This window comes from Sinocyclocheilus grahami, unplaced genomic scaffold (genome assembly GCF_001515645.1).
Source record: "Sinocyclocheilus grahami isolate Dianchi unplaced genomic scaffold, SAMN03320097.WGS_v1.1 scaffold29.1, whole genome shotgun sequence".
Lineage (NCBI taxonomy): Eukaryota > Metazoa > Chordata > Actinopteri > Cypriniformes > Cyprinidae > Sinocyclocheilus > Sinocyclocheilus grahami.
In genome coordinates this window covers 1,780,625-1,796,188 of record NW_015505208.1, presented here as the reverse complement: position 1 = coordinate 1,796,188, position 15,564 = coordinate 1,780,625, and the positions used below count along the sequence as shown (strand labels likewise).

Genomic DNA, 15,564 nt, shown 5'->3' with positions numbered 1-15,564 from the left:
GAATACTTTCCGTACCCACTGTATATATATATATATATATAAGTGATTTTATTTGCTAGTACAAACTAAATGAAACATAGCACATAGAGGACATCATTTATACTTTAACGGTAATTTACTTTTTATGTGCTGCCACAGATGATGGGAAATCCTCCTTCATCACACAGCCCTGCAGCTTCATGAACCAGCTAAACTTAAAAGCTATTATTATGAACAATACACAAAATACATACAAACTAACTGTACAGGCAACATTCCCATGCATTATTTATGAACAATAAAAGTATCCTTCCTCTGTAATTCTTTCATTGACAGGCCTCTAAGTTGGGGCTCAATGAAAATCCTCTGAATACTTAGGACCATGTGATATTTCAGTTTTTCTTTTTTAATAAATCTGCAAAAATGTCAACAATTCTGCGTTTTTCTGTCAATATGGGGTGCTGTGTGTACATTAATGAGGGATTTTATTTGCTAGTACAAACTAAATGAAACATAGCACATAGAGGACATAATTTATACTTTAACCGGTAATTTACTTTTTATGTGCTGCCACAGATGATGGGAAATCCTCCTTCATCACACAGCCCTGCAGCTTCATGAACCAGCTAAACTTAAAAGCTATTATTATGAACAATACACAAAATACATACAAACTAACTGTACAGGCAACATTCCCATGCATTATTTATGAACAATAAAAGTATCCTTCCTCTGTAATTCTTTCATTGACAGGCCTCTAAGTTGGGGCTCAATGAAAATCCTACTGGTCCTTCTCTTAGTTGCAGGATGGGTGGGGGTTAAATGAGGTTTCAGTCCAGATGAAATTAGCAGAAAGCAAATGACAGATACAGGAGAGATCAGGAGGGGGCGTCGGCGTGGGTTCACGTCCTGTCCCTAGATGGCTTGCTTGAGTGTTCTGGAGATGGCCGTACATGTTCGCTAACATTCACATCAGGGTGAACCATCAGTCTCAGTGTCACTGAAAAATGCCCTGTGTTGTTTTAAACTCAAAGTGGCCTTGTTTAATAGAGGATGCGCCCCTGAAACAGAGCGCCGCAAAGGGCCTTATGAAAATGCACACTGAGGGCTTTATTTAAACTGAACAGATCAACAAAACAAGTAAAGACTATCATTCATAATATCTCTGAGAGAAATGACATAACCAGGGAGGAATGCAACCATTTTAGACAACCAAATTCCTCAAGTTTTTTTTGTATGCTTCCTTTTTACGTTTTAGCTGTGATGTCTGTATCTAAGGTATTTCAGAGGATGAAAGGCAAATTATGCATTTCTGACCTGATAATTACGCAGTTTAAAACTAGTGCTTACGTAATGTACATGGAATTATTTTCTCTGATGATGTCTAAGCAACAAAAAAACACTGACACATGTTCAAACTCACATGCACCATAAACGATCACATTCTTTCCTTACATAAGGTCTGTAATAAAATGTGTCAAAAACTAGAGGAATGTTCAGATTGTATGATTTGTTTGTTTGTTTGTTTTCGAGTCACTTCTGTTGAATCAAACCCCATATGGAAACTTACTGCAAGTACAGCACTACTGGACAAATTTTAAAGGGTCAGCTCACCCAAAACAAATAATGATGCCATTTAGTCACCCTCATTTCGTTCCAAATCCTTTTTTTTTTACACCAATGTAGGCTTTATGTACAACAGGCCTAAAATTGTTATTTAAAGGGTACTTTGCCTTGCGCCACATCTCTCAAATCTCATTTGCACTTATGTTTAACTCAAAAATGAACAAACCAGGTTTAACATCAATGATGTCAAATGACACAAGTTCTTGTGTCTTACTGATGTCAAACTTGATGCAATATGCCTTGCTGCATGTTATTTGAATTTAAGTTTAAGAGCTGTGGTGAAGGGGAAGATTATCAGTGAACTTCAATTCTGCCTTGTTATTCACATAAAACTATTGTTTGACTTCATTAGATCCCTCTGTTTACCATTGTGGCAAGTGTTACCTGCGAGTTAGCCAGCTCTTGTGTCAGCTCCTGTATTTTCTTCTGTTGCTGGACCAGCAGCTCCTGCACTGAAGCCAGGGTCATCTGCAACTGGGTGACTGCATCCAAAAACACACAAATGAAGATAAGACTACACCCAAAACAATTACCAGAACTTCACAAGCAAGGATATGGCAGCTTTAGTCGCGATCCTGCGCTAACTGACGTATCTGTTTGTTTGAAAGCATTACCGACGATCAACATGCAGTGGTTTTCTCTTTGATTTAGCCTTTAGCTCAATCAGTAATATAAGACACCTCTATTTGTACAAGATTAATCACCAACGTCTGCTCTTATATCAAATCAGGGTCTCTTAACCTCCATTAGCATGGGTTTGAAACGCTGGCTCTATCAAACTCTCCAAACAATCAACAAGATGGAAAAAAAGCCGCTCATTTGGGAGGCAGGAGGGCTAGACACTACTGTCCTCACTAATCTTACTAAATACAGCTCATTTTCCTCCCTCTCTGAAGATTGAATTATTGTCAGATTGTGCTGGTCCCGAGGATTAGAGAAAGCCCAAGAAAAACAGCCCTAGCAGGGCCAGAGTTGGTGTTATTAATGGGGGTATCATTTCAAATAACCCAGAGCACAAGTTGCTCTCCCCCTGTTTCCAGTCACACATGCATTCCCAAACAATGCATTAAGTTTCCAAACTGATTATGTTACAGAAAACCAATAAACGCCTCTATAAATCATGCTCTGTAAAGTGTTAAATCAACTCTAATTGGATTAACATCAGCAGATATTATTAGCTGCCGACTGTTGGCTCTCCGACGCACAGTTCCAGGGCTCTCCTTTCATAGAAACAGCCTTTCCACTTTCTGCTTAAGAGCTGTTACATGTTTCTTTCTCTCGCAGCCTTTGTCTGTCTCATTAGGTGAATACTTACAGAATAACAGATGCTGAACCGTTTTCCCTAGCTGAATAATAATGATAATTCAAACTCGTCCTTTCAGATGACTGTATTAACATTAACGAGAGATCTGACATCCGATGTATTAACTTTCTCCAAAACATATTTTAACTGAAATAATTAAATTTTGCCATCATTTACCCTCATGTTGTTCCAAACTAGTATGATTTTTCTATTTCTGTGGAACACAAAAGGAAATATTTTGCAGAATGCACATGCAAACCTGCTTGTGTGGTTCATACTTTACAAGTCTGAATGTGTGCTTCAATTTTCAGAAAATAACCTACATTTCAGTCCCTAGACAAATCAATCATAATGTTACAAAATATGGAATTCAGAACAAGTAAATGATGACAGAATTGTTATTTTCCAGTGAGCTACCCCTTTTAAAGAAAGAAGAAAAACTACTACTAATTATAGATCTGAGTTTATATGTGATCATGGATGCATTGAACATCACATTTAAAGTTTTCAAATATTCTGTAGAAGCACATGGTTAGAGATTACATTAAGCCATGGTGCTCAAATGGGCGGCGCAGGTTTGAAATCAGCTCTCAACATCATTCTATCATTTTCTGCTTGTCATTTCCTGTTATCTTTGAACTATAACTATGAATAAAACGGCTTAAAGGTCTAAAATAAATAAAAAATGTGTTCTAAGCAGGAATGCCACCACAGTCAACAGCAATTCCAACAATATTAATACACTGAGAACGAGCAGCAACTGCACCAGCCCTCTAAACCCACAAACACTCGCTTCATACTCAAAACACAAGAAATAATGCCTCCATTTAGCGTGTCTCGGGTTTCCACAAACGTTCTCTTTGGAGAAAACAATTGGCCGAATTTGAGATCCTGCAAGTGGCTTCGCAGCTGCTGTGAGGAGGCAGACAGTGTGTATAGCGTAAATTATTCAGTAAATCCCTCAATATAATGTACACTGCATATGTCCGGGCCTGTCTGAGCCTTTATTGGCCAGCTGGTCACCAATATGCTCTCCACAGACAAAGAGACCAAGCAGCTAGCGCAATTCCATTACAGCCAGCACGAGTGTGAGCGCGCGCGTGCGACAAAATGCTTCCAAGACCTGTTCATTAATTGCGTGTGGAAAGTTGTTGGGAAATCATAATGGGAGTCAAGGCCTACACTCAAAGGCTGCAGGAGTAATGGAGCCACATTCAAAGGAATACATCATTCCAATGCACTTGGCACGAGAGAAATACACGAACTTTAACAAAGGAGTGCGGGCAATTGGCAAGAGCGGCAGTCACTTGCTATTACTCACGTTGTGAGAAGAGGGGGAAACTCACTCCGTAATTGCAACCCTCTCCCAAACTGTTAACTGAAACGGTCATTAACTACAATAGCAACTTGGCTACTGCAGCCACAGCAAATTAGATCAGCGGCGTGACTGACTGAGTGACTGGGGGTAGGTATGGCTCTTCCAGGAGAAAACGAGAGTGGCGGAGGGAAGGAGCGAGGGGGGGTGGGGGAGAGAGATTGTCAGGAACAAGTGTTTCACAAAAGAAATATTAAAAGCAGCTTCAGCCCGGAACAACATAAATATTCTTATCATCTGAATCTGAATGTGACGCTAAACAAAACAGGAATCCTGCTAGAAACCAAACAAAATGAGGGCCAGACAGGCAGCGTAACACAAAGGAGGGTTTTTTTTGCATAGATGAACCAAAATGGCAATGAAGAGGCTCATTTGATAATCAGATAAAGAAACCCACATCAAGCTTGCACGCAATGGCTCACAATCGACTGGCCTTTCAGTCACCCTCCCCAAACCAAAAACGGGCAATGTAATGCAGAGACGCAGCTGACTAAAATCACTCGCCTTTATCCCATATGCCCCAAATTTGCTTATTTTGATCTCCTGGATAATGAAAACAATACTATATGCATAACAGAAGACTATGCTGAGATCAGAAATCCATGCATAGATCCAGATCATTTCCATGGTTTTATAAGGCAAATAATAATATGGCTAAATGGCAAGCATACTCTGACAAAGTTTACTTCATAAATAACAAGAAGTCTTTTGTCTATTATATATCACGAGTGCCTGCTTTGCATGTACTGTTCCACCTTTATAGACTGTGTGTTCTACATCAACAATTTTCAAAATTCAAATGTTTACACGGTATTCGCCTAAACTGAAAACAACAAATACCTACAAGTTTTTGTAGCAGAAAAATGTTAGGCAGCTGGGGGAGGTATTTTCTAACAGTACTGAACACCTTTTACTCATTACACTCAATTTAGACTTAAAGTTTACAAGTGAAAATAAAATGTAATTATATGTAAAATGATAATATGTAATATGATTCCATTTACTGTGGCACTAAACAATGGTGCAGGAAACATTGCTTTATAGAAATAAAATAAAATAAAACTTGCTTTTAGAATGTATGCCACTTAGAAATAAAGCACTTCAATCATACAAAAAAAAAACCTGGTGGAAATTCGGTCATCAAAATGACCTTTACGCTAGTCTAATGCTCACTTCATCTTCAAAAACCTGAATAAATTCATAACACAGTTAAATGTTATCTTCACAAATTTCAAAATTAATATCTATTTTTAATACTGAACGTTGATTTAAAATAACTGCCTTTTAATTTTAACGTATTTATACAAAATAATAATTTTGATATTGTTATTGAGAATTATCAGCTTATCTGTATAAGACAAACATTTGAATACTGGTGCATCCCTATTTTTATAGGTTAAATATATGTAAGGAAGACAATACCATCTATTACGTATGCAAATAGACATAAGAAAAAAGACCAATTGCATTTCAGCATGTAAAACTCGTCTAACTTGTCTGTTAGATTTTGAATAGCGAACATTCTATAGTCACTTCTTTTTAAAACAATAGATATTACAATTAGATTTTTAAAAAATAATAAGAAAGCACAGAAAAATCTGAAATTATCTACTTAAAAACCCTTAGAGTTTCATGTGAAGTAATTCAGTTCAAATTAACTGTGAAAGTTTAGAACAAAACCTTAACCAGAGCTCTGCTTTGTAAAAACTGTAAGAAAATAAACTGCACGAGTTGTCCTGCACTGTCTTTCTTTAAAATAAATAAACAAATAAAACACAGCAAGAGTGAATTGTCATTTACACAAAAGGAGCCACCCAGCTGCAAGTCGACTGCGGCCCTAACGAGACAAAGTTTCTTCGGGAAGTGTCCCGCTTTCATGGTTGCCGGGATGTTTAATTACAACGGCTGCGTAGTGGGTAAAGAGAGGGGGAGGAGAGAGGAGGAGAGGCATCCCTCTCTGACAGACTAGCTAAGATTCCTCACCTGTCCAAGGCGGGAGACGCACCTGTCACCACACACTTAATCACCATCGCGCTCCGGGCCCAACCGGGGAGCCACACCACCACGCTGAAAATTAAAATGAACTTTCTTGCCACGCAGTTAAGGCAGCAAGACAATACCATCTATTACGTATGCAAATAGACATAAGAAAAAAGACCAATTGCATTTCAGCATGTAAAACTCGTCTAACTTGTCTGTTAGATTTTGAATAGCGAACATTCTATAGTCACTTCTTTTTAAAACAATAGATATTACAATTAGATTTTTAAAAAATAATAAGAAAGCACAGAAAAATCTGAAATTATCTACTTAAAAACCCTTAGAGTTTCATGTGAAGTAATTCAGTTCAAATTAACTGTGAAAGTTTAGAACAAAACCTTAACCAGAGCTCTGCTTTGTAAAAACTGTAAGAAAATAAACTGCACGAGTTGTCCTGCACTGTCTTTCTTTAAAATAAATAAACAAATAAAACACAGCAAGAGTGAATTGTCATTTACACAAAAGGAGCCACCCAGCTGCAAGTCGACTGCGGCCCTAACGAGACAAAGTTTCTTCGGGAAGTGTCCCGCTTTCATGGTTGCCGGGATGTTTAATTACAACGGCTGCGTAGTGGGTAAAGAGAGGGGGAGGAGAGAGGAGGAGAGGCATCCCTCTCTGACAGACTAGCTAAGATTCCTCACCTGTCCAAGGCGGGAGACGCACCTGTCACCACACACTTAATCACCATCGCGCTCCGGGCCCAACCGGGGAGCCACACCACCACGCTGAAAATTAAAATGAACTTTCTTGCCACGCAGTTAAGGCAGCAAAAAAAAAAAACACTGTCATTCCTCTTCCCCTCATTAATATTCTGAGGTTAAGAGCTTTTCAGCGAAACGTAATTAATTGAAGCTGAGCTGACAGTAAACAAGCAATTTCAAATTAAAGCAAAATGACAGGACCGTCATTTGTAAAATGTGAGCAGATTTTGGCGACAGATAAATGAAGGAAAATGTTGAGGAAAAAGTGATGAAGATATTAATCTTCACCTGTCTGTGTCAGCGTGCCACTCATTTCCGCGATGTTGCTCTCGATCCGCTGCAGATGCTTCTTGTCCTCTTTGCTGCCCATAATGAGGGGAAGGATGTATTTCTGCAATTAAAAACACGGCACACTATTAGAATTCCACTCAGGAACAGGGAAAACAGGCCAGAGGACCAGGATGCGCTCACAAATAGACAAAGGGCTAATCTATTAGTGTTAGCGTAGTCAAACCAAAACTCAACTAAAACCCTCACAGAAGTCTTCTTGTGGTCATAAAATGTCATGATTTTTTGAAAGCGTTACAACATTTGTTTGGTAAGAAAAATTGCAAAATATTTTTTACAATTTAAAATTTTGTAGTTTACTATTTTACTGTATTTTTAAAAATGTATTCCTGTGATGGCGAAGCTGAATTTTCAGCAGCCATTACTCCAGTCTTCGGTGTCACATGATCTTTCAGAAATTATTATAATATGCTGTTTTGGTGCTCACATTTCTTTTTTCATTATTAACAATGTTGAAAACAGCTGCTTAATATTTTTGTGAAAAACGTTAAATGTTTCACAATTTGTTGCGGAAGAGAAAATTAAAAAAAAGAACAGCATTTAATTACAACCCTTGTAACATCATAAACGCCTTTACTTTCAATGTTTTATCAATTTCAAAGCTTAAAGAATTAATTTCTTTAAAAAAATAAAAGTACTGCCTATTTTACATGTTATCAGGGTCAATATTTTGACAATCCTGAGCAAATTACATAAAATACAACTACAAATTTTAAGAAAGAATATTAGATACACCCTAATTTATATAACAGTCACCCATCAAACTAAATATTTCCCTAAAATAAAGAACTAAAAAAGCTATATTTAAGAGCGGCCAGATAAAGACAGAATGTTTTATTAAATATTAAGGTATTTCAGTACAATAGGACATTAAGCAAGGAGAAAAAAATAAAAAGAAGGGAAAAATCCAAACAATACTAGTGTTTGTGTTTGATTTCACGGTATCAAGTTCAGTATTGTGTTTGGCAACAGCAGATAAAACATCATTATATGAAGTATAATTAATAGGCCTGCATTCATGCTGAAAAAAACAAGACCTTTTGTTTTTTTAATCCCTCTCAAAAGTCTTGTGGTTTTCTCACTTCATTCAGAGCAATTTGCCTCAATGGCTGACACAGAGGCCAAGAATTAAGCATCGGGGCATGACTCTGGGTTCAACATCATTAAGTCTTTTAGCCCACAGGCTGGCTTCTCCATTTGAACATGTCACCTTCTGAGGACAATTGCTCGTCAGAGTTTAAGCCTTGTAGAACAACATCTCCAAACACTGAAAATAAGCGGCAAAGGTCAGACGGCTAGCGCTTCCACTAGCTGCCGGGTCTCACGCCATCGTTGTTTTATTTCCAAACGCACGCATCGATTCGTTTCCCCAGACAAACAAACAGCACATAGACGGGGTGATTAACATGGCATTTGGTGAATAGCTGGGTGCTGTAAAGTGTAATGTGCGTGTGCAGGCTCTCCGTCTGGAAAACAGTTGGCCTTAACAGGTTTTCACAGCGGCACAACCGTTGACACCGGCATAAGCAATAAACACTTTTAAGTTGAAAAAATCAGAATGAGTGTCAACACCAGCGTAGTTAATAAGAGAGCTGCTGTGAGCGCTGTTTACAATGTGCTCTATAGCATAAATAAAGTGAAGGAGGAGGCCAGGGCATATGGTGGCACCGGTGAGCCGTTCCTCTGACATGACAGCAGTGAGAGCTCTCGCACCAGGGAACAGCACCTCCAACCACGGGCACAGATCCTCCGAACAGCAGAGACGCACACGGGGGACTGTTTGTGTGTGAGCGAGAGACAGCGAATGGAAGTGAGAAACAAGCGAGCAAGAGAGTTGCAGAGTTATGTTTTTGCATTTTCTTGCCTGCACAAAAATCTATTTAATAATGCTAAGAGTATTGCGAACAAATGCCAAGGCATCACTACTTGGTTGCTAAAGTGTTTCGAGTTGTTTTTTGTATGTTGCTAGCACATTTCTAGTCAAACAACCCACACCAAAGTCTCTATTACAGGTATATTGTCATCACTAATCATGTCAGAAGTCTTATGTGTAATCTTTTAGCAAATTTGCTTATGGATCATGGGTAATATACTACCATTTAAAAGTTTATAATTGGTAAGATTTTTAAAGTTTTTGAAATTAAAAATTTTTTTAAAAATGTTTTTGAAAGGTCTCTTATGCTCACCAATCATGCATTTACTTGAAAAATAAAATAAAATAAGACTAAATAAATAACTTTTTTTATTTCACTATATTTAAAATGTAATTTATTCCTGTGATAGTAGTTGAATTTTCAGCAGCTATTACTCCAGTCTTCAGTGTCACATAATGCTTCAAAAATCATTCTAAAATGCAGATTTGGTGATATAGAAACATTTCTTATTATCTCAAACAGCTGTGCTGCTTAATATTTTTCTGGAAACTGATACATTTTTTCCCAGTATTCTTTTAAAAGTTCCAAAGAACAATGCTATTTTTATTTTTATTGACAGTCTTTACTGTCACTTATGATCAATCTAATGTGTCTCTGCTGAAAATTTTTTAAATGTATTCATTATTTATTATATTTATATTTACACTACCAGTCAAAATGTTTTGAACCGTAAGATTTTAATGTTTTTTAAATAATTCTCTTCTGCTCACAAAGCCTGCATTTATTTGATCCAAAATACAGCAAAAGCAGTAATATTGTGAAATAGTTTACTATTTAAAATAACTGCTTTCTATTTTAATATATTTTAAAATGTAATTCATTCCTGTGATCAAAGCTAAATTTTCAGCATCATTACTCCAGTCTTAAGTGTCACATGATCCTTCAGAAATCATTCTAATATGCTGACTTGCTGTTCAAGATACATTTATTATTATTATTATCAATATTTAATGCAGTTAAGTACATTTTTACAGGATTCTTTGATGAATAGAAAGATCCAAAGATCAGCATTTATCTGAAATAAAAAGCTTTTGTAACGTTATACACTATACCATTCAAAAGTTGGAGTTAGTATAATTTTATTTGGGGGGGGGGATTACAGAAATTAATACTTTTATTTAGCAAGGATGCTTTAAATTGATCAAAAGTGATGATAAATACATTTATAATGTTACAAAAGATTTCTATTTCAGATAAATGTTGTTCTTTTGAACTTTCTATTCATTAAAGAAACCTGAAAAAATTTGACTTTATTCTTACCTTTTCAACATAATAATAATAATAATTATACATGTTTTTTTTTAGCAGCAAATCTATATAAATATATAAATATTACAATGATTTCTGAAGGATCATGTGACTGGAGTAATGATGCTAAACATGTAGTTTTTAAATCACAGGAATAAATTACATTTTAAAATATATTCAAATAGAAAGCAGTTATTTTAAATAGTAAACTATTTCACAATATTACTGCTTTTGCTGTATTTTGGATCAAATAAATGCAGGCTTTGTGAGCAGAAGAGAATTATTTAAAAAACATTAAAATCTTACGGTTCAAAACATTTTGACTGGTAGTGTAAATATAAATATAATAAATAATGAATACATTTAAAAAATTTTCAGCAGAGACACATTAGATTGATCATAAGTGACAGTAAAGACTGTCAATAAAAATAAAAATAGCATTGTTCTTTGGAACTTTTAAAAGAATACTGGGAAAAAATGTATCAGTTTCCAGAAAAATATTAAGCAGCACAGCTGTTTGAGATAATAAGAAATGTTTCTATATCACCAAATCTGCATTTTAGAATGATTTTTGAAGCATTATGTGACACTGAAGACTGGAGTAATAGCTGCTGAAAATTCAACTACCTGCTTTCTATTTTAATATATTTTAAAATGTAATTCATTCCTGTGATCAAAGCTAAATTTTCAGCATCATTACTCCAGTCTTAAGTGTCACATGATCCTTCAGAAATCATTCTAATATGCTGACTTGCTGTTCAAGATACATTTATTATTATTATTATCAATATTTAATGCAGTTAAGTACATTTTTACAGGATTCTTTGATGAATAGAAAGATCCAAAGATCAGCATTTATCTGAAATAAAAAGCTTTTGTAACGTTATACACTATACCATTCAAAAGTTGGAGTTAGTATAATTTTATTTGGGGGGGGGGATTACAGAAATTAATACTTTTATTTAGCAAGGATGCTTTAAATTGATCAAAAGTGATGATAAATACATTTATAATGTTACAAAAGATTTCTATTTCAGATAAATGTTGTTCTTTTGAACTTTCTATTCATTAAAGAAACCTGAAAAAATTTGACTTTATTCTTACCTTTTCAACATAATAATAATAATAATTATACATGTTTTTTTTTAGCAGCAAATCTATATAAATATATAAATATTACAATGATTTCTGAAGGATCATGTGACTGGAGTAATGATGCTAAACATGTAGTTTTTAAATCACAGGAATAAATTACATTTTAAAATATATTCAAATAGAAAGCAGTTATTTTAAATAGTAAACTATTTCACAATATTACTGCTTTTGCTGTATTTTGGATCAAATAAATGCAGGCTTTGTGAGCAGAAGAGAATTATTTAAAAAACATTAAAATCTTACGGTTCAAAACATTTTGACTGGTAGTGTAAATATAAATATAATAAATAATGAATACATTTAAAAAATTTTCAGCAGAGACACATTAGATTGATCATAAGTGACAGTAAAGACTGTCAATAAAAATAAAAATAGCATTGTTCTTTGGAACTTTTAAAAGAATACTGGGAAAAAATGTATCAGTTTCCAGAAAAATATTAAGCAGCACAGCTGTTTGAGATAATAAGAAATGTTTCTATATCACCAAATCTGCATTTTAGAATGATTTTTGAAGCATTATGTGACACTGAAGACTGGAGTAATAGCTGCTGAAAATTCAACTACTATCACAGGAATAAATTACATTTTAAATATAGTGAAATAAAAAAAGTTATTTATTTAGTCTTATTTTATTTTTTTGAATATAATTCCTGTGATCAAAGCTAAATTTTCAGCATCATTACTCCAGTCTTAAGTGTCACATGATCCTTCAGAAATCATTCTAATATGCTGACTTGCTGTTCAAGATACATTTATTATTATTATTATCAATATTTAATGCAGTTAAGTACATTTTTACAGGATTCTTTGATGAATAGAAAGATCCAAAGATCAGCATTTATCTGAAATAAAAAGCTTTTGTAACGTTATACACTATACCATTCAAAAGTTGGAGTTAGTATAATTTTATTTGGGGGGGGGGATTACAGAAATTAATACTTTTATTTAGCAAGGATGCTTTAAATTGATCAAAAGTGATGATAAATACATTTATAATGTTACAAAAGATTTCTATTTCAGATAAATGTTGTTCTTTTGAACTTTCTATTCATTAAAGAAACCTGAAAAAATTTGACTTTATTCTTACCTTTTCAACATAATAATAATAATAATTATACATGTTTTTTTTTAGCAGCAAATCTATATAAATATATAAATATTACAATGATTTCTGAAGGATCATGTGACTGGAGTAATGATGCTAAACATGTAGTTTTTAAATCACAGGAATAAATTACATTTTAAAATATATTCAAATAGAAAGCAGTTATTTTAAATAGTAAAATATTTCACAATATTACTGCTTTTGCTGTATTTTGGAATCAAATAAATGCAGGCTTGGTAAGCAGAATATAATTCTTTAAAAAACATTAAAAATCTTACTGTTTGAAAACTTTTGTCTAATAGTTTATATTTATTATTATATTTATTTGAGCATGAGCATGAGTTATGTGCGAGTATACTGCAAGTTTAATACTTGGTGTATGTTACTATTAATATTTAAGCAAACCTAAATAGATTTTGGGATTTTGTTCAAATAATGCTAGCAACAATGAAATAGCAATAGCAACAGTAATGGCTTCCTGAGCAAGCACCAGTAATGAGAATGAGTGAAAATGAAAGTTGTTAAAAATGAGAGTTGACGTCACATTCTCAAAACATCACTTTAAGTACTAAACAAGCTACAGTTTCGGATCGTTAAACACAGACTCGTGTCAAAGGAAAATATGACTTTTTCTGTTAAAATGACATCGGTTTGGCTCACTACATTAGTAAGAGCAGTCATGTGTGCTACTGGAGATGGAGACTGGCTTTATAGAGCGCGTGTGCTTACTGACTGAAGCAGCCGAGTGCAGACGGAAGCTTAGGAAGCTAAACATGCGTTCCTAATCATGACATCATGGGAGTTCCATACAATGACATTGTAAATACTCTCTTAAAGGCCACTGTTCCATTTTCTTTCTCTTTTAAAACACAGTAATGTAGTCCACATGCTCCTGTAGGCAGTGTGGGTTTACGGTCACCGAGAAACGGGGTCTCTCCCTTACTCGACGGGGCCTGAGGGCCCACGCACCCATCTGTGCCCACGTACAAAATCGTGTCGTGATAGTGCTGGAAAGCAGTGAGAGTATAGCCTCTGGGTTTTTCCGAAAAGGAAAACAAAGAAAGATCTAGGGGTAGAGATGAGCTCATTCCGATGACGTTGGACTGTAACCACAGTGATTTACACGACATCAATGTAGAAAACGCATACAAAAGTAGAAATGCTGGGAAAAGCTTGAGTTCTCAGAATAATAAACACATTTTGAGCAATAGGATATTGGTGGCACTTAAGACACATACCCGGTAGAGATGATGGAAGCCAAAGGCCATTCCTGCCAAGATGACAGCCAGGGCACTGTAGTCTCTCCATCTGTAACCTGAGGGACCTGCAGAGACACACACACAAATACAACAAGCCCATCTATTAGTCCAACCCTCGGAAAAGCTGTCGTGGGCCTTCTGGTAGATGCCATATTTAATTTGACATGAAAAAAACTAAACTGTGATGTACAGAAATACAGTATATCCAATGGCCTACTTCTGAAACACAAGCAGAGTTTTTGTGCAATTCGCTCATAAAATCATTCTTGTATGAATCTTTTGCTTAAGATGGTGCTGGTACCCCAGATAATTTCTGTGAATCAGTATAAAGTGTCCATTTTAATGAATCAATTCAAAACAATGGTTCAGTGATTTTAACTAAGTAAGTTTAGGGTAAGGGTAGGTTTAGGGCAGGGGTAGGTATGGACATTAAAAAAAGCCTCAAATCACAAGAATAAGATGCTGGTAGCGCAATCTGATAGGTAGCATTTTTCCCTATCGATCTGTGCTACTTGTTATTTTTAATGGGAGGTAGCACAATCCGGCCCTGGCTTGGTTGAAAGAGGTGGGCCAGAGCGCGGTACACATGTAGTGTGAGCGGAGTGCGGAACTTCAGATACGTGCAGCATGATTGCGTGAACATTTCTGAGTGGCAAAATTGATAGATCTGTAAAGCAATATATTGTGAGAGGGCCGTGTCTGTTAACGTGTCCCAAACGACTCAAAATAATAAACCACAAAGTTAACAAAACGATGCACTCCACTGTGCTGGGCGAGAGCGCTTCTCTGCTGTCTTCACATGCTATAGGAAACTTCCTATTTCCCACTTATGAAGTCGTGAGCGCTTCATGTGTGAGCACTGCTGCAGTCTTAGACCCACCCCAAATGCTCTCATTGGTTGAGACGCGTGATGACACCCATCCCAAGCCAATGCTGATCAACATCCCACACCTCCTGTGACCCATGGTTTGTCTGTATGTGTATTCAGAGCCCGTGAGCAACGGACTTTCATAATAATAAAAAACTGCGTTAACATGCGATAAAATATTTGTCAGCGTTAATCAATTAATGCCTTAACACGATAATAACACGTCAACTTGCCCAGCTCTAATATATATGCATGTGCATCTCAATAAATTAGAATGTCGTGTGAAACTCGTGTATTAAATAAATTCAATGCACACAGACTGAAGTAGTTTAAGTCTTTGGTTCTTTTAATTGTGATGATTTTGGCTCACATTTAACAAAAACCCACCAATTCACTATCTCAACAAATTAGAATATGGTGACATGCCAATCAGCTAATCAACTCAAAACACCTGCAAAGGTTTCCTGAGCCTTCAAAATGGTCTCTCAGTTTGGTTCACTAAGCTACACAATCATGGGGAAGACTGCTGATCAGACAGTTGTCCAGAAGACAATCATTGACACCCTTCACAAGGAGCCACAAACATTCATTGCCAAAGAAGCTGGCTGTTCACAGAGTGCTAT

The 15,564-nt window shown here is 35.7% G+C and overlaps 1 pseudogene; it reads right to left on the bottom strand.

Moving 5' to 3' along the window:
- LOC107570732 (peroxisomal membrane protein PEX14-like) overlaps window positions 1–15,564 on the bottom strand; it is an 83,676-nt pseudogene that overhangs the window by 5,987 nt on the left and 62,125 nt on the right.